Consider the following 21,540-nt stretch of genomic DNA (forward strand, 5'->3'; position numbering starts at 1 on the left):
ATTTTTCCACAAATGACCATAGTATATCCATAATCATTCAGCCAAAGACCACTTTTATTCATTTTACTGTATCCACAGGATAAAAGAGTGGCTGGTGTCAGATTTTCCACAAGAGTGGGGAAGACAGTTCTTTCTTGGCATATATTGGGTGTACTCAGTATTAACCAGCTGATCGTTTGTCCTCAAGGATTTGAAATATATCCGTCTTCACACTACTCATTGTTCTCACACTAAACATTGCTCTCATCTTTGTATCATCTCCTAGAGGAATTACAACTTTTCTTCCATGATAATAAGTCTTGATTTCCACACACATGACCTCTTCTTATCCTATGTACCCAATGCTATTATCTCTACTGTTGCATCAATTTTTTCTTAATATGTAGAAAATCTGTATCATGGAAAAAAGTACAGATTTCAAAATTGTTTTTGTACCAAAGTGAACTCATACTTTCAATTTTATTTTTCCGCAATTTTTAAAGCCCCTCATATATACTATGCTGCATAAGTCACAGTAGCCTTTCAATTTAACAAAGTGACTATTCTACTACTCCTGAGGTATGGCTTAATGTTTTACTTTATTTCATTACCATTATGTAGAAACTCTCATGTCTATTCTCATCTCTTTTCTTTCTTATCATTTATTGAATTCTTTAATTCTGTACTCTTACATTTTTAGCCAGGATTCCATGATGGTTAAACAGACGAGTTCTAGTTCCAGGTTGTTGGATTTTCAATTACAGCCTAAGCTTGTTAGAGTTGTGTGATACTGAACACTAAGTCAAAATCTTGGTGCTTCGTTCTTTTATCTGTAAAACAGGGATGTAATGCATATACTCAAAAGAATAATTGTGCAATTATCTGTATTACAACAATAATACATTATCAACATCATCACCATTATTATTATATGCATTCTCAGCATACAATGCTGTATTATCAATACTTAGATAACTTTAATTCTTTAGAATCAATGGTTATTCATCAACATTTACTCTCCTCCACCTGATTCATGAAACATGGTCTTCAGAACCAGTTTTTCAGTAAGAGTCTAATCTAGACACAGAAAGCACTCTCCATATTTGAAGCAGAATAAGATTGAATACTGGAAATTAGTTACTTACAAATCTGTTTGATGGGTTGGCGGAGTGGAAATCAGGGAAGATACCACTGTTCCATGGAATCCAAGAACACTTTATCATCAGTGTGGCTCAGAGATGCTCTTCTGTAATTACCACTTCCACGTTGTAAATACCACTCCCCAGTAGAGTCTAGCCACGGAAAAATGAAATGGGATGACTAAGCTGTTTCTGAAGATTCACATTTCATGCTACTGATTGTCAATAGAAGCTGCAACAAGAAGGTGGCCCACACTTCAGCTGTTCTTTTCTCAGACAAAGAAGTTTGGGTTCTGTAGATTTAAACTTTTCTTTATCTCTTGGAAGGTCTAACCTGATCATTCTAACTGTCACCTCCATACAATTGTCTATCACGCCCCTATCCTTACCTTACCTCTGACTTCCTTACTCTAATTTCAGTTCAAAATTCAAAGATTCATTGCAAATTTCTGTATGTATTCTATACTCTAGTTTCAAACTCAATATATTTATAGAATAAGCAAAACTGAAGCAAACATTTGGCTTAGCAGTTAAGACGCCACTTGAGACCCCTATATTTCATGTTAGCATGCCTGGGACCAAGTTCAAGCTGTACTCTTGATTTCAGCTTCCTGCTAATGCGCACCCTGGGAGGCAGCAGGTGATGGTTCAAGTAATTACATTCCTGGCATTCACAAGGGAGATGTGGATTGCATTCCACTCCAGCTGTTGAGAGTATTTGGTAAGTGAACCAGTGCATAGGTTCTCTGTCTCTCTGCCTCCTTCTCTCCCTTTCTCCCTCTCTCTCTCTTCCTTTGTCCCCCTCTCTCCCCATATCTCCTTTCAAATACTGAACAAACAAAACCAAAACCAAACACAAAACTCAACCCAACTATCTGTCTCTTCACATCCATCTTTAGTTAGTGATACATTTTTTCTCTTAAGAGTTCAGGTACAACACCTTTGTTTATCACAACCTCACATTTCTACTACTCTTAATATATGTTTTATGGTAGAAAATATACAATATGTTTAAGGTAGAAAATATACAAGAAATGTGTTCAAATGATATTCTGGAATATTACATCTCTTATTTCAGCTTTTTTTTTTAAAAAAGATCTGGAAGAGCTGAGTTTTATGTTTCCTATATCAGTATAACACAGTGAATTTTTAGTTCTGAATGTTAGTATATTTTGATATCTGATCATGTACATTTGAGAATGTGGTCCCTGTAGGGACATTGACCAGTCTAACAAAGAGATTCATTAGATGGAGAAGTCAATATGGCATACAATGTAAAATTGTTACTTTGAGTGTTATAATCATAGATTACAATGGAAAATTTTCCAAATTTTATCATTGACACTAAATGTGTGACCTTTAGGAAATTACTTAAAATCACTAAGCCACTAAGTTTACGCAATTTTGAAATAGAGTTAACACCTCAATCTACCCACACTTCAGAGAGATTATTATGAAGATTCAATATGATAATGCTACTAAAAACTATTCAATGTAGTGCTGGTCTTAAAATATAAGACAATAATAAACTTTGGTTAATATATGTTATCATTGCTGATATTGATGTCAACTCTCCTTCCTATTAAATATGCCTTATGGCAGTGCTGCAATTGGTGTGATTTGATAGTCATTATATTTAATTGTAGGTTCAAAAGTATGAAATTCATAGAAATTCAGTGTAGAATCAAGGGTTTCATGTAAGAAACTGATGGACTATATTGACTGAATTAGGGAGAATAAGAAGAAAGTGGGTCTGTCTAGTTCTCATGATACATAAATGTCAGTATTAATGTAATTATCTTTTGAAAAAGAGGGAGGTTTTGGCACTAAACTGATTTGAAGGCCATTGGTTTAAGTTAAAATTGTTCTGTCCTACTAAATATAATGTTAGATTAGATCAATATTAATGAGACAGTGTGTGTACATGTGTGTATTTGTGTGTATGTGTTTAGTTCAGCTACACCACACACTACAAATATTTAAACTAAACAGCATTTAAAAAGTAGTACAGTATCAGAGAGCATGTTAGGTTCTCACTTACACCTTTGATGTGTTTACATAGTGTTATTGACTAAATATTGAGAACTGAAAGAGCCAGTTTCAGAACTTATTATAAATCACAAGGAATTACACAGATAAGCTTTTGTTCCAGGCATTTTCTTACAAAGACACTGCAATTGATAGGGGATTTCCTTTATACATGGTCATCTCAATAAATATTCCTTAAATAAATTGATGAAATAATTATCTAGTTAACTAATTTGAAGTTAACTTATCATTACACCCTTTGCTCCAATTAAAATCTTAATTAACTTTATTTTGAAAATGTGGATTTAGTGAAATGTGGATAAGCTTCTATCCTGACTAAATCAGCAGCTCTCTGTAAATTTTCAATTAGTATTGACAGCTCCTGGACCTTGGCCCCTTGTGCATCACCATCAAGTAGATGGAGAAGGTCACAGAAGAATGGTACTGAAGAAAAGCAAACCTCCTATGGAGGAAGAAGTCATCAGCAAGGCATGAGCACATGTAGTTCCTCCCCACACTGAACGCCCCTTCACACAGCACACCCTGGGTCACCCACTGGGAATGGATGTCTGCATTCATTTGAGAGAGGCAACACGTTGTCAGTGTTTGATTCCTCATGGCACAAGGAGACAAGAGGAAGCTGATATCATTTGGGCTTGTCTCCCTGCAGGACAAAAAGCATACCATCCAAGAGTCAGACACGTTCTCCCCACTGTGAGCAGGGTGGTAGGGTGGAGGAGTGCTGCCTGTTTGGCAAGGCCTGTTCTTCGACGGGAAGGAACGGAGTTTTGCAAGGCAGAGGAGCTGAGGGAATGCTCTGAGAACCACACCTCTGCCTTTTGGCATTTTTACGTCAACTCCAAACCACCCTGTGGGGACTGGCTTTTGGATAAAATTCATGTTCTTGACGAAACTGTGGTTTCTGACAGAAAGTGTGTGCAGAGCTCAACTCAGGAAGTAAACTGCAGAGAGCATTCTTAAGAAAAGCCAATGACAGTCCACTTGAGAAATACAATTAAGTCTACATTAGGACCTCTGTCAACCAGATATAGGCATGGACATCATGGGATTTGCAGCATAGTGGGAAGGCAAACTGTGCAGCAATATAACCATAGCAGGAATTTGTACTTACAGAAATAAAGGTGCAGATAAATTGCCCATGGGTAAACAATTGGAAAAGCAATTAATTCTACATGGGAGAAGGGATGAGTTTTGGTGGCAATGGTTAAGTTAACACTTGGGATGCCATCCCATATTGGAGTGCCAAGAGTCAAGTTCTGGTGCTAGTTTCTAACCAGCTTCTTGCTAATGTGCACCCTGCTAAGGAGCAGGTGATGGCTCAATTAATTGGGTCCCTGCACTCATGGGACAGACCCACTGAATCCAGACTCTGAGTTTTTAGTTTGGTCCTACTTTTAAAAAAAAAAAAAAGATGAAAGATGACGGATAGATAAATGATAGACATTAAAAATAAATAAATGAGGCCAGCGCCGTGCCTCAGTTGGGTAATCCTCTGCCTGCGGCTCTGGCACCCCAGATTCTAGTCCCAGTTGCTCCTCTTCCAGTCCAGCTCTCTGCTGTGGCCCGAGAGGGCAGTGGAGGATGGCCCAAGTGCTTGGGCCCTGCACCTGCATGGGAGACCAGGAGGAAGCACCTGGACCCTGGCTTCAGATCGGTGTAGTGACATTAGGGGAGTGAACCAATGGAAGAAAGACCTTTCTCTCTGTCTCTCTCTCTCACTGTCTATAACTCTCTCTCTGTCTCTCTCACTGTCTAACTCTGTCTGGCAAATAAATAAATAAATAAATAAATGAGGTACAATCCATGAACATTATTCAGTAAATCATAGACTTACAAAACGAAAGGAAGAAATTGGAAGGATAAACTTCTTTTTAAAAACCTTAGGGGTGTGGCCTTTGGGGCAGTGGCTAAGATGTCATAGGGTCCATCACAATTCATATCAGAGTGCCTGGGTTTGAATCTCAGCACCCTACCCTATTCTAATTCTCTGCTAATGTGCACCATGAGAAGCAGCAGGAGATGGTTCAAGTGCTGGAGTTCCTGTCACTCATGTGGGAGACCAAGACTGGCTTCTGGCTTTGGCCTGGCCACCCCCCTCCATTGTTAACAGACATTTGAACCAGCCCTTGAAAATGAGTCTCTCTCTCCTCACCCTCTCTGTATCTCAAAGAAAAAAAAAAAAAACACCTAAAAGGACAATTTTGAAGCTACTTCACCTCAGGGAAAAAAATTGTGCATCATGTTATTTTATCTTCATTGAATTCAAAGTAATTAGAAAACCACTTAGCTAAAACATCCTATTGGAGTTTTAACCGGGGTTATATTACATTTACAAATTAACTTGGGGAGAATGGATACCTTGCAAATATTTAGTCTTGATCTACCGGCTTATCCCACTGAGTGATCCCACTTTTCTCTAATGGCACCAGGAAGAGTACGCTTTGCTTTCTCCTGTAATATCCACTTTCTGTTGTTCTATCATGCAGTTTGTTTTGTCTCCGTAATGGTTTGGATTTCTTGCCAATAAAATATTATTGGAATTGGAGTATGGGATAAGATCATAGAGTGACCCTGTCCAAAAATAATGTCTGCCCCTGTGGTGAGTGCAATAAAGACTGTGCAGCCTCAGGACACAAAATGTACTTGCCAGGGAGAGTTCCCCGTCTTGTGTGTTTTCCTAACCTTTGCCACACTCTCCTCTCCACACACACTATGATTTCTTAGGTCTGAAAACAAAAAGTTAAGACTTTCTAAGTTAGAATGGATTAAAGGGATGAATTAGTGATAAGAAAGGTATTCCCTGCTGAGAGACCATGTTTCTACCCACCTCATCGGGGCACAACCTTTTAAGTCAGTCAACTTTGTGGGAAATTATAATTACAGTCAATTTTTAAATTTCTGATAAAATATAATTAAGAGAGGAAAAAAAACAATTATTACTTTTCTCTGAACCAATAAACTGTGTCTGAAGTTTGCCATCAACACAAAAGCAAAATGGTCTTTGGAAAGACAGTTTATGGCTGCAACATTGAATTAATGTGAAATATTAATATGAAGTATTTTTTTAAAATTTTTGTTTATTTATTTGAAATGGAGAGAGACAGAGATAGAGACAGTGAAAGAGAACTCCCATCTGTTAGTTCATTCCCAAAATGCCCATAATAGCCAGGACAGGCTGGGGTAAAGCCTGGAGCTTAGAATTCCATCAGGGTCTCCCATGCGTGTGGCAGGAACCCAAGCAATTGTGCAATCTACTGCTGCTTTCCCAGACACATTACCAGGGAACTTGATTGCAAATGGAGCAGCTACGACTCAAGCCGATGCTCACATGGGATGCCAGCATCTCAGGCAGTGGCTTAACCAGCTATGCCACAATGCCGGCCCACGAAAAGATTTTAAACAGGTTGTTTAAGCCATATTCATTCGCTTATAAAATTAACATTTATATAATGTCAAGAAATTTCATCAAGACAATGATTTCATATCATGTACTTCAGACTTATAAATCAAATATCCCTTCATTAAATTCATCATTCTATTATGCTCAATATTAGTAAGGAAATACCAATGTGTAGTTGTTTTAAAAAGAATGTGATATAAATTATTATTTTTTAAATTTAGTAAATAAAATCCATATATCTTACTCAAAAATTATAAATCAGCTTTCATTATTACTATTAAAATCATTGCTGCACTTTTAAGCAAAAATAACTACATACACCAGTGATAAAGTCCTGGGGGATTGCTGGACCAGAAAATAAAACCTCTAAGCTCAAACAGCATCGGAAGGAGGATTTGGCTACAATCTGTGGTTACTTATGTGGAATAAGACCAATGCTCAGAGAGAATCACTTTCAAGTCTTGCTCTCACACCCCTCAGGTCAGAGGGAACTTATTGGCAGCATTTCTTTGGTGTGCAGGCCAATTTCCCTCATATTCTATCAACCTGCTCCAGCACACAGATGAGGTTAAAAAAATGGAGCTGAAAACCTAGAAATCTGATAATGAAGAGCTCTAGTACTTCCTTTTTGAAAAGCATTGACAGTCCTGAAGGAATAGCTCATCCAAACCCAATGATAGAAACTGAGTTTAACTTAAAATGTTGATTGAATTACAGGGGAAAAAAATCAATGGAGTAAAATTAATTCTGGCTCTCACTAAAGCCAATGCCCAATTTAGACTGAAGACAAGGCCAATATGAGGAAATCCACAGCAATGAATAGCACCAGTGGCAGATGCAGGCTTTGTGGGTCTAGAATCTTTAAGGAATTGACCACAGTTCTGCGGTCCCTCCAATGGAATGCACATATTATTTATAGACCTTCATTTGATCCACAATGTAGCTACTTCTGAAATACATCTCCATCTGCAGAAATTAAAATCTAGGGTAAATATTATCTTATGCACCTGTTAGAAAGATTATATGTGATAATGTCACTTAGAATAAATTTACAATTAATTTACCTCAATATTACTTTTCTATTTTTTGTATATATCAACAACTGACTTTTAAAAGATAGCAAAAGTTTAACAGGAATGTTTGAAGTCATTCTATAGTGGAAAATTCATAACTTTTTATGCAGTACTTTTTACCATAGAGGCTGTTTTGACACGACTATTTCAAAGCAGGCATGTCCTAAGAGTCTGGGGATTTTGACATGTATTCAAAATTACATTTAAACTATTTATTTAACTACTTATTTAGTATTACAGATACTAGAGATCTTTTTCCAGGGGGAAACAGACTCCATTTGAGACTACCACATACTCTCAGGATTAAGCCTGGAGAAGAGAAGGTGGGCAGAGAAGGAAGTTGGGCCATGATACACACACACAAAGGCTTCTGCCAAAACCACAGAAAGTCGTGAAGATGGAATCTTTTCGAGTTGGAATTGAGGAGTGCTATCTTAAAACCCTATGTCATATGAAGTCTTTGGCTCCTATTTGATGTATCTGGTTAGCGGTTTGTGTCCTTGAAAAGTACAATTTAGCACACGCTTCACATAGGGATTTGTATGACTATACTGATTTTGGATACATGTTTCTTACTCTGTACTGTCCTTTAATTTCAGGATTAAGAATTCACATTTGAAGAGGCACAGACCCTGAAAACTAGTGCCCTCTAACCATGGAAACATAAAGGATATTTATGACACAGGCAACATTATTTCTGAAGTGCTTTGAAAGACATCTGGTTGGATGCTGATGGGATAGAAGATTAACGTCTCCTAATATCAGTAAATTTCTGCAACCCCCTAAAATGTACATCACTCTTTCATAATATGCCGCTGTCCCTGCAATGGGTTATAACATTGAAAAGGTGGTCCTCTTAAGACAGGGCAACACTGAGAGAAAGCTGGCCGATCAGGCTATCATTCAACTGCATTGCCAGCTTCTTGAGGAATGGATTCTTCTCTTTTTAATAGAAAGCTTCTATTTAATAAATATAAATTTTGTAAGTACAACTTTTGGATTATAGCAGTTCTTCCCCCATAACTACCCTCACACCGCCAAACCATCCCACATCCTACTCCCTCTCCCATCCCATTCTTCATTAAGATTTATTCTTAATTATCTTTATTTTCAGAAGTTCAACTCCATATTAAGTAGAGACTTCAACAGTTTGCACCCACACAGGCACACAAACTATAGAGTATTGTGCTGGATCTTGGAAAGGTGCACAGGGTCTGCTCTGGTCAATTCTGCACCATTGCACATCCAACTTCAGGTCTTAGAATGACTTCTAGAGTAGCTCTTCCTGGATTCTTAGATGGTCTGCTGGTCCATCTGTCTTACCTGGTGTAACACAAATGCTCTTTCCTGAAGTGTGTGAGCCGCTTGTCACAATGCCATTCTCAGTAACTATTGTGTTCAGTTTTCATCATATGGTGTAATGATTTGATGTCTCCCTCCCTCTGCATTTCTTTTTTTTTTTTTTTTTTTTTTTTTTGACAGGCAGAGTAGACAGTGAAAAAGAGACAGGGAGAAAGGTCTTCCTTTGCCATTGGTTCACCCTCCAACGGCAGCTGCAGCTGGCGCGCTGCGGCCAGCGCACCACACTGATCCGAAGCCAGGAGCCAGGTGCTTCTCCTGGTCTCCCATGCGGGTGCAGGTCCCAAGCACTTGGGCCATCCTCCACTGCACTCCCGGGCCACAGCAGAGAGATGGACTAGAAGAGGGGCAACCAGGACAGAATCCAGCGCCCTGACCAGGACTAGAACCCGGTATGCTGGTGCCACAGGCGGAGGATTAGCCTATTGAGCCTCAGGGCCAGCCCCCTCTGCATTTCTAAGTAGCTATCAGAGTGATGGTTTCCAGTATACCACTATTATTGTGATTGTATTTTCTGGTTTGTAGGCCTTCTGAGTGTGATGCAGCTAAGGCTTTTAAACAGACAAAAAGAGAATCCAAACTAGAATCCTTGGTTGATTTAATTTTCCAATTAGTCCTGAAAAAAGTGCTTCTGTGGTTTATTCTGGGTCTACACAGCCAAATGTGTAGATTCTCTCTACTTCCCTTGGGATTCTGAGTGCTTCACTTTAGTCATACATATTCATTCTGCATTGCTGAAGCTGTATCTAGATGCAGAAAAGAAAAAAAAATAATGTTTGCTAGACAAAAAATGTCATTTGTTTGATGGTATACTTCGCATTTAATACTAACCAGAATTTGTACTGTAACAGAAATATACTGTTTTACACACATAACACTCATTATTCTTTTTCTGTTCTTGAAATCACATTTGGATCTGCACCTGTCTATCTTCCCTACTTGCCTTTAGCATCAAACTTGTAAATAAGATTTCTTGGGTTCAGAATCGATCTTGACAAGGTTTTTACTGTGACCTCGGTCCTTCTCTAGGTTTCTCTGAGTCTTACGCGCTGGAATTTACACTTTCCTGAGCCAGCTCCAGGCTAAGTGATAATGAATCCCTTTTGGTAGAAATGAAATTTGGAATGCTAAGCAAATATTTCTGCCCAGTCTTCTCATGAAAGCTACTGCTCCCACAATAGGTTCTTTAAGAAATATGTACTTAATGACTAAATTATTAACTTTTTTGCTCTAACACAGTTCAATTTTCTTTGTATACTTCCACATTGCTTATTTACATCTTATTTAAGAGGCAGAATGAGAAATAGAAATGGAAATTTAGAGATACAGACAGCCAGCCTGATCCACTGATCCACTCCCCATAAACCCCAATTTGTCAGGGTTAGGTTAGGCTGAGGCTGGGAGCTGACAATACACTCCACATCTCCCACTTGGGTAGCATGGATCCAGTTACTTGAGACATAACCTGCTGCTTCCAATGGTACACATTAGCAGGAAGCTAGACCCAATAACTGGAGAACCATTTAGTGAAAAGAACCCATTTCCAGAGTGGGATGCAGACAACTGCTATGGGAAATGCAAGCCCCTTTGTATACTTTTCAAAAAGTCACTGCATACTTACATCTTGTCTTCATCTCTTTTGTATATTTACAGATTCTGGCAATTATTCTTATCTATTTTCAGATCAAGGGATATTTTCAATTTCTAACATTTTCTGTGTGTGTATTCTTATTTGCTTTCCTTAATCCAGTCCCTTATTTTGCTGACTACTGTATCCCATCCTTTCCTTTTTTGAAGTTTATATTCCCTTGCCATTTTCCTGAAAAAGTTTATTTCAAATCATTATTTGCTCTTCTCAAGAAATCACTATTAATTTGTATTTCCTTTTTGGTTTCAACAAAGGTCTTTTCAGAACAAATTTGGTATACACAAAAGATGTCCTCCTCAGAGTTCACAAATCTACAGGTTACATGTGTGATTACAAAGAGCTAAACTTAGGAAAACATTGTATGAATGTCAATGAATTTTATTTATTAAAAATATTTTCCTTCAAAAAACTTTAAAATTATCTCACCCTCTATTTCTCAAAAACACAGATGATAGTTTATGGACATGTATATTTTTATTCATATACATACAGTAAATTAAGATGCTTTAGAGATAATGGACATGACTTTGATATATTATCTGTTCTTTATTCTTTATATTAAATCAACTAAGTCAATATATACTTATATATAATCATAGTTAATATTTCACTGTAGTTGGAAATAAAGACTTTGAGTAGCAAAGTATAAAAAGGTCTGTGTGTTTGTATTTTATGCCTGTCTCTATGCGTGTTAAGATGCAGATAAGTGTATTTCTATTTTGCCTCTTCTGCCCTGATTTGCTTTATGTTTTAACTTCTTTTACACTTATTCAATTTGGCTCCCTTTCCTAAAATTTAGCTTGCTCTTTTCCATTTCTGAACTTGGAGCCCCTGCCACTCCTGTTTTCAACAAAGTCAGACCCTAATTTTAGAGATCAAGTAAAACCCTAAAACTGGGATTCTAGATTCTATACTCCTAGGGAGAATCTAATTAAATTAATTCATCCCATAATTAAATTAATTCATCCCGAAAAAGTGATATAAAGCATTTTCAACCCAGTTTTTACCAATTTATAAGCACACATTAATGGCTCTCCTTGTGGACTACTCTTTTGTTAATTAGCAGGGTTAATTAGCAGGTAGTCATTGTACTCTTTTTGTAATGAGGTAGGTTGATTGATGTTGAAGATACAAATTTAAATATTTAGCATGAACAAGGGGTGAAACTCAGTATTTTTCTGGTGGCAATTGTTAAGAACACAGCAATGCTAAGGTATCCTGAGAAGAAGGTATTCCACTTACTATCAGGGACAGTTCGTTGCAGTAGAAACATTTGGTCTCCTCATACTGTTACTGGTGCACATGGTCAGAAGTGTTTATCTCTTCCAAAAACAAAACAGTTCTCTATGGGATCTACATGATGCTAAGATATACCAGAAAACTCTTTCTCTTCTGTTATTCAGCTACTGAAAGATAGGTAAGTTCTGTGGCTTCCCTGTGACTAGTGAGTCCTCTCCATCTCCTTTATGTCCAAAATATGAAGTCTGAGAATGGAGCTTTTGGCCATCATTGATGTACTTTGATTAGATTACATAAAATACCTGGTTTGATTAGCAATGGTCAGAAGGGCAATGCCATTTGCTGCAGACCAAAATCCTCAAGCTAGTGGAGCCCCTGAGTATAGAAAGAGTCACTTCTCAGAAATGTGGGCCATGGATTAATAAGACAATCAAAACAGTGTGTTATTACATGCAAATAAATCTATTACTAAATCATCGCTATTTTGTGTATTGAAAACAAACTCCGGGAAGAAATGGTACGATGTTAAAAAGTGTATAAAATGCTGGCTCCAAGTGGTAATTGACCTCTATTAAACTTGGTCTTCTAGCCAAGAAGCTCCAAAGAGTTGGCCCAGAAAGAAGTCCCATGCAGAGTATTGAAATCCTTTAATGCACTAACTTTAATAATTCAATCACATTACATTTATACAAAAAATAAATAATAATTTAAAATGGAAGGATTTTACCTGTCAGTCACATGTGCATTTGCTCAACATGTGTTTATGAGAATTCTCAAAAGTCTGGGCTCTGTTCTGGGAGAAGATGATGTTGCAATAAAGAAATGAAGATAAATTATCATTCTTCCACATCCTTAGACTAAAAAATCGGATGCTGGTTATCACCACACATTGGTACGGACTTGAGAAAACATGTACTCTTTTGTGCTGCTGGTAGCAATATAAATTTTAGCCATAAGCAGTGTGATAAAAGTGAACATAATTTAATATGCATAAATTATGAAGCCCAGTGATATCATTTGTGATGTAAAGACACAAATCTTTAAAGAGAAATGGTCAAATATGTTCACAATGGCAACATGTAGTGAGGACTTGGAGGCAAACTTTTATAAAGCAAATGCAATGGATTTTTAAATGTAATACCATGCAGTGGCTGAAGATGCCAGGTGTTCACACAGTAATAACAATGAGAAACATAATGCTGAGTAAGAAATGAAAAGTACTTAGCACAAGCGACCTACAAGGGGGGATTTCAAAATGTTTACAGAAAACAAATTTTAGATGTATATTTTGGTGCAATAAAATTTGATATCCATGTTTTTTACATAATACATATTTTCCATGTACTTTTGGAAGACCTCTCGTATTTCTGTGTTTATATAATACATATACATATATTATATTGCTAATATAACGCACATATACATATACAAATAAGTGTACATATATTTGCATACACGATATCATGGCACATTCTAGTAGTTGTCTGTTAGAAGGAACTGGGACTAAGGCTTAGGGACAAACTAGAAAACATCAAAGCAGTTCAAACAGGAGCATCTTTATTCAGACTCAAAATACCAGAAGAGTAGTTGATTATTTGTACCTGAGTCCTTAATACTATCTTTCCTTAATCTAAACCAATGCCCTCCACACACATACCCACACATCTCAAAGAATTTTTTTTTTAAGTGAGAAAAATGCCATCATCATGGTCTTCCTTGAAATCTCATTCTAGTGCAGCAAATTTGTTGACCAAAGGGATTGGCAGAATTTTTTTTTATTGGCAGAATTTTATATTGTCAATATGGTGGTTACCCATTCTGCTTGGACGCCACGTGAAATTTCATTTATTTGTGCTCTGGTCTTTATTGTTTCACACCTTCTGCTGATTTGGGATTCAGTTTGTTCTTGTTTTCCTAAGTCTTCAAGATGTCTCCTAATATCTTTGAGATATGTCTCCTTTTTTAATGTAAGCACTTAAATCTATAAACTTCTCTCTTAATTCTGCTTTTTGCTGTATCCCACAATTTTGATATGTTGTTTTCATTTTTCTTTATTTCAAGAAACCGTTGATTTCTTTGATGGTCCATTAATCATTCAATAGCGTGTAGTTTAATTTCCAAGTATTTATGAGTATTCTGTTCTTGCTGTTGAGTTCTAGCTTTATTCCTTCCTTTATGGTCTGAGAAGATACATAAAGATAAATTTAATGATACTAGATTTGTGGCCTAATATATAGTCTATCCTAGAAAATATTCCACATGCTGATGAGAAGAATGTGTATTCTGTAGCTGTTGGTTTAAATATCCTGCAAATATCTGTTAGGTCCATTTGCTATATAGTACACTTCAACTCCATTGTATCTTTACCTGCTTGGAATTCTTTGAGCTTCTTGTATCTGGATGTCCATGTTTCTCTCAAGAGCTGGAAAGTTTTCAACTATTATTTTATTAAGAATAAATTTAACCAAAGAAGTGAAAGATCTCTACATTGACAATTATCAGACATTCATGAAATAAGTCATCAAAGACACAAAAAATAGAAAGCTATTCCTTGATTATGCATTGGAAGAATCAACATCATTAAAATCTCTATACTACTCAAAGTAATCTACAGATTCAATGCAGTTGTTAATATATTAACAATTAAATTCTTTACAGAATTAGAAAAAAATCCTAAAATCAAACTGAATTACAAAAGATCCCAAATAGCCAATGTGATCTTGAGCAAGAAAAAATCAAGCTGGATGTATCAGACTACCTGATTTAAAAGCATACTACAAAGCTATAATAATTAAGACAGCAAGGGACTGGCATCAAAAACCACTACATATATTGGACAGAATAGAGAGCCCCGAAATTTATCCCCATACATGCAGCCTACTGATTTTTGACGAAAGTCCTCAGACTACATAGTGGAGTAAGGATAATCTCTTCAAAAAAATGGTGCTGATAAAACTGGATTTACATATGTAAAAGAATAGAATTAGATCCACACCTCAAAGAATATACAAAAATCAATTCCAAATGGATAAAATACCCAAATGTAAGACCTGAAGGCATTGGTGTAGGAGGCAGCTTCTTGGACAAGATCCTCAAAGCACAGGCAACAAAAGTAAAACTAAACAAATGGGACTGTATCAAATTCAGAAGCTTCCACACAACAAAGGAAATAATCAATAGAATGAAGAGACATCCACAGAGTAAAAAGAAAATATTTGCAAGCTACTTATTCGACAAAGGATTAATATCTGGAATATATCAGCTACTTAAAAACTCTCAACAACAACAAAAAACAATAATCTAATTAAGAAATGGCCAAAAGACCTCAAGAGACAATTCTCAAAAGAAGAAATACAAATAGCCAACAAATCTGTGAAAAATGTTCAACATCACTAGCCATGAGGGAAATGCAAATCAAAACCACAAGGAGATGTCACCTCACCCCTGTCAGAATGGCTAAAATCCAAAACACAGAGGGTAATAAACGCTGAGGATGTGGGCAAAGGGGAACACTTATAACACGGTTGGTGGGAATGTAAATTAGTACAGTGGAAAACAGTATGGAGATTTCTTAAAAATCTAGAAATTGATTTGCCATATGATCCAGTAACACTACTGGATATAAACACAAAAGATATGAAGCCATTGTATCAAAGAGACACCTGCACCATTCATAGCTGAAATTTGGAATCAGCCAGGGTGTCCATCATCAGACAAAGGAATAAAGAAAATGTGGTATATATACACCATGGAATATTATTAAGCTATAAAAAAGAATGAAATTCTATTATTTGCATCAAAATGGATGCAACTGGAGGACATCAAATTGAGCTAAAAATATCTTAAACATTTTAAAAAATCCAAAAAAAAAAAAAAGAAGATATGTATCGGTATCACTACAAATGTACCTTTGTAAAATTTTGTTTTATAAATTTGTCAAACCAGTGGTGAGGGATGTTAACTACTGTAGTAGTTTAATGATCTGTGATTAATATAGAATGTGTTGTGTATGAGTGAAATGGTCATTTTTCCATTCAGTTATTTTTGTAGCCATTTTCTATATTCCCACTAAACCAGCATCAGTCTTTTTTTTACCTTTTAAACTTATTGTTCACTGAAATATGCAGTCTTTTCACAGTAATATAATTTTAAAATATGTTATCTCAAAAACTTAAAAAAAGAAATGAAAGAGAGGAAGAGTGGGAAGGAGAGAGGATCAGGATGGGAGGGAGAATGGAGGAAGAGAAAAACACTATATTCTTGGAATTGTATCTACTAACTAAATTGAATCTATTAAAAAACAAACATTTCTTTAAAAATTAAAAAAAAAATTCAAACCTAGAATAACTAGTACATTGGAATACACTACACTTTTACCTTTTCTTGATAGCAAGGAGCGTAATGTCCCTTTTAAGTCTCATTTCCACATTTCTTCTGGCCTCTTACCTTTTCTTCCTCCCTGCCCCCTTTTTCAAACACTCATCTCAGAGGGATATTCATGCACAAGATTAGATAAATGTCTTAGATAAGAGGAAACCTGTTTCAGTGCCTCACTCTTTTTTCTTAGAGAATATGAAGCAGTGTCACCCACTCTATTTCATGATCTTGAGTCAGCTGTGGCTCAATTTCCTGTCAACAGCCTCACAGCTATAACTCTGGCTTTAGACAAAATTTGTGTCCAAATTTATTAGACAAATTGTACTATAATTAAATAAATTCCTGACAACCTGTTTTTGTGATACACAATGCATTTTTTAAATACTGAAAGTTAAGCACACACACATCAAAAAGTTCTCTGACTCAGAAGTTTGATTATTTGCGCAAAAGTTGCTGCAATCCAATAAGCCTTCTTGGCTAAATTCTCTATTATCAAATCTGAAAACAACAACAAAGAATATGCAGGCATTTGTGGGGTCTCTGCTTATAATGCAATGGGAATTTGCATTGTGCATTTCAATTTTTATTATTAGTTTTCAAAGCACCAGACTCATGGTATTGACTAATTCTGCAAAATCCATATGTTCTATGTAGTCAGGTTCTTACTGAAGTGCCTAACTTTTGGTATAATTTAATATGTTTTTCTGAGGCACCTTCTGCTAAGTGCCATATTAAAGATATTGCCCTACCCACTTACATTCACCTGTTGCTATTTTTTCTGTGGCTTTGGTTTGGGAAGTAAAATATTTTGGTTTTTGTAGGATTTTGGAGAACATGATATTGATATCAAATACCTCATTTTAGAACTTTTTCTCAGTCCTTCAGGCTGATATTTAGTCTAAGCTCTCAAGGTCAGTCAATAACAAAACAGCAACCGCTAAGTGTCAGACTATGTGGTACAATGTTCTTTCACACATTAGTTTCCCAATGTTGAGACTCCTCCTAACACAGATCCACTAAACAAACTTCATTTCATAGGTTTTTGAGGATGAAATGTCAAGGAGAATGCTCTTCTTTCTACACGTTGGGAGTGTGTGTGTGTATGTGTGCATAATTCAAAATTTTCATGCAATATGCCCTTGGCTTACTTTTTTCTTCTTTTCCACCTGGTTTTTAGTATCTTTGTTACTCGTTGACTCACAGAATTTTCCCTCCTACTTTCTGGAATCACAGAACCTCTCTTATCAATGAAGCAGCTTGTGTGGCTTCCTGGATCCTGAAAATAGCTCGGTGTCAGAGTAAGACCATGTGCAAATGGAATTTTATGTCAATTCCTGTGTTTGCCACATTTCTTCCACAAGTCCTTGGGAAAGAAACACACTTTCTTTGTAATGACAAGATGATTCATTCTGTATAAGATTCCACAACATCATTAGAGAAAATGTAGGGCAAAATTTAATAAAAGCAAATTCAATGCAGCAATAATAAAATATACCCATGTTATGACAATTAGAAATACCAGTTATAAATATTTTACTTGACAATGAGACTGCTACTTGTGTCCCTTATGGGATTATGGAGGAGATCCTAGCTTTCATTTATCAGTTTGTTTCCATGAAACAAATATGCATAGCCTTCTGATGATGGTCTAAGCAGTCTTTTATTGAAGGTTTAATTAAGAGTACCAGGAGAATAGAGGGAGCTAACAGGAAATTCAGTCTCTAATCTAATTATCTTATGCCTCACAAAGTAAAAAAAAAAAAAAAAAAATCTCACTGTCTACCTTCTTAGAGGAAGTCCCCATGGATAGCCCTTAGTCTCTTACTCTCCTTTCACTCAGCGTGGCCCACAGTCTTTCCCGCTTGGTGTCTCTGAGTTGCACCCCCTTTGGGGATATTTCACACCTTCTTCCAGGAAAAAATAATATTCTAGTTTGCTGTATACCATCTTCTGGTTTTTCAAGAGCTATTGGGATTCTTTAAAAAAAAAAAAAAACAATGTCAACTTCTGCTCTGTTTCTGCGGGTACTGCTGAGGGAGTAAAGTGAAGCCATGTGCAGTGCCTCATCTACCTGGAAAGAGTTTGGGGAGGGGGTGGATTTTTACTCTGGAAAGTGTCTCAGCTTTTCCTAAGGTCTAAAATCATCAGTCCTGCACACATTAAGGTTCTCTACTTTGTGAAATGGTAACTCCAATCCCAGGAAACCTTTACATCATCCTCCCAACACACACACACACACACATACACACACACACATGTATGCACACGCCAGTGCTCACAGTGAATTCATAATTCTCATTTCACCAGAATGAATCTCAATTCATGGCTTTCAAAATTCCTAGGCTTCTCTTTGACTACCTGAGAAGTTTCCTGATCACCCATTGCTTTATTCCTCACAAATATTCTCGACCATAATTATTGACTGTTCCCTCTATTTCCACATTACTCCACCAATATTTGCGAACCCTCTCACCCCCCAACTTCTCTCTCTTCTGTTCTAAACAATGCTGTGATCACTCCTTGGCTAGCCAAATATTTTAAACTAACTTACTTTTGGCCTTCAAATAATTTCATAGAAGTAGAATTGCTACATCAAGGAGCTTTTAAAGGCCGTTAATTTGTACAGCCAAATTAGCTTGCTGGATGCTATATCAAGTCACACTCTCAACAGTCATGTTTCAGAATGAAGTGCTTTCTTGGATAATACTGCACATTTTGGCCTGTTAAAATCTTGGGCAATTGTGATTAGCAAAACAGCATCTAAATTTATTATGACCATAAATACATAAATAAGATAAAGATATGAGGAAGATTTTGGAAAAAAGGAATCAAACAATGATACAATGCATATCACATACCTAATTTACATAGAAGCATATATTTTAAGGTTTAAGTTGTTTTTTAAATTTAGTCCAGAACTGAATTCTTTTTAAAGCATCTTGTACTTCCTCAAATCTGTTGTTTTAATCTACAGAAGCACATTGTTGTTCTGTTTTATAAATCCTAGAAGACAAAACTACACCTTACATGTTTATATCTTCAGTAAATTACAAAGCATGTGTTCAGCTATGCCACACTTGCTTTCTGGGTGATTTTGTTCTTACCTAGAAATGATGAGGACATCGGGGCCCCAGAGGGTTCAGTGACCTCACCGTCACATATCTCGGAAGTGCCAGATCCAAGGCTGTAAGGGGAAAGAAAAGAATCAGCACTTCACTTTGCTCTGCCTCCTGGGAAACTCCCACATTAACACTGGCCGGTGAGTAATGAATAGATTCTTTCAGAAATAGAGTTGTCACAGTCTGATCTAAGTTAGCAAGCTTTCATTTTGCCTAGACAAAGAAAACAAAATGTTAGGCTGGCTTCTCAGCCCGAGGGCCTCGGAGTGAAGGGAGCCCGCTCTAGCTGCAATCCTTTCAGCTACACTGAGCATGAATTAGACCAGAAAGCACACATTCTGCAGGAATATAGGCACATCCGGATTGTTGGGACCTTCACTGGAGGGCAGGTAACCCGATGCGACCGCAGGCTCTCCAAATTTTAACAGGCAGGGTAGAATTTGGATCTTATATTTGTATAGCATCTTTCAGGCGAGACGTTCCCCATAGACTTTGGAGCCAATAGTCAAAACTACTACGAAGCTGTTGAAACACTAGCTTTCCATCAGTAAATATGCAGGAGACCTTGGGCCGCAGAGGTTCCCTCTATCTTTTGCAGCTGTAAAAGAAATATGATGAAGCAGGACTCATAAATAATTGCTGTTACTTGACTTGGGAGTTGAAGACTCCTGAAGATTACATCTAAGACCTCAGGGGTGTAGGCAACAATTCTCCACACTCCAAGTGGGGGAAAATTTTCAAGGTGTTTCAGGCACAGCTAGATTTTTTTTTCAGTTTTCTTTTTTTTTGGATTATGTTTATCTCCTCCCTTGTGTCTCTCATAAACATGATTCACCTGGTTTATGCTAGAATACAGACAAGTACATAATATTACTGTGGCTTGAAAGGTGAGTCATAGATTAGTGCAACTGAGAAAAAACATCCCTGTCAGATATCATTACTTTCAGAGGAAGTGGATCCTGCCAAAAGGAAGGCCATTTGCTTCTAGTGCACACCTTGATGGGATTAGATATGAGACACTGGTCTAAGTGAAGTCTCAGAATTTACGTAAAGGTGAGAATTGAGTTTCTGGGCAAATATGGGGCAGAAGCAGGGAGGGAAGTTAAAAAAGCATTAAGAAGAAAGAGGATTCTGGAAATAAACTTTGAAAATCTCCCTTTAAAGGGTTGATTGAAAGTGTTTTTGCCAGTAACAATTTTTTTTTTTTGTTCTCAAGATGCAAAACTTTGTTTGTCATGAGATCACTCAGGCAACTTGTTGAGAGGTGAAGTGGTTTTGATACTTGAAAGCAGAAACCAGAGAATAACCATGTGAAGTAATAACCCCCACACAACTTAGGACTGTCTTTGGGTAAGGTTTAGGGTTCACAGTGTTTTGAACCCATGCTTCAAAATCGTGATAGATCTCCGAAGACAACATGCAAGAGATTTAGCTACACTCGGAACAGTGGTGTTCACAAATACACAAGATATTTGAAGAAGAATAAAGACTGGCCTGTTTTTCATCTCTTCCCTTACCTATGAGTCTCAGGCTGTCATGTGGAGAAAAGACAAAGATTACACTATCTTACATTCATAATATCTATTATTTAAAGACTAATTATCCTGTTAAATATATTAATCAGTACAATTGAATTGGAAATACTATTAGTGCACTGAAATCAACACTAAACCCTGTTGGCATACAATGACACTCTACCCAACACAGCCGACAGACAAGTTGTGTGGTCAACACTCTTAAAAGTTTACTAACCATAAAAAGCAGAGAATCAGGGTGTTTAATCTCAATTCTAATCTTCAATAGCCATCAGTGTTCAATTTGTGTCCACTATAAAGCTTTATGTGAATTGAATTATATGATATAAATCATCAATAAGTCATTTTTTAAGGAAAAATGCTTTAGCTAAGTTTTGAACATAACAAAATTTGAGGGATATAAATTTTCATCTATGAAAGAAATACACTTGGCCAGTGCCGTGACTCAATAGGCTAATCCTCCACCTGCAGCACCGGCACCCCAGTTCTAGTCCCGGTTGGGGCACCAGATTCTGTCCCAGTTGCTCCTCTTCCAGTCCAGCTCTCTGCTATGGCCCAGGAGTGCAGTGGAAGATGGCCCAAGTCCTTGGGCCCTGCACCAGCATGGGAGACCAGGAGAAGCA

General features: G+C 36.9%; 1 long non-coding RNA gene across 1 annotated transcript; it reads right to left on the reverse strand.

The window, feature by feature from the left end:
- Window positions 1-657: 657 nt before the first annotated feature.
- LOC149126328 (uncharacterized) lies at window positions 658-19,516 on the reverse strand. The gene is made up of 3 exons (XR_016234955.1): window positions 19,368-19,516; window positions 1,125-1,271; window positions 658-809 (listed from the first exon to the last, which is right to left on the reverse strand). It is a non-coding gene; the product is annotated as an uncharacterized LOC149126328 (long non-coding RNA).
- Between the last annotated feature and the right edge of the window lie 2,024 nt (window positions 19,517-21,540).

The sequence above is a fragment of the Oryctolagus cuniculus genome, chromosome 6 (assembly GCF_051225735.1).
Source record: "Oryctolagus cuniculus isolate XC-2025 breed Fujian yellow rabbit chromosome 6, ASM5122573v1, whole genome shotgun sequence".
Classification (NCBI taxonomy): domain Eukaryota; kingdom Metazoa; phylum Chordata; class Mammalia; order Lagomorpha; family Leporidae; genus Oryctolagus; species Oryctolagus cuniculus.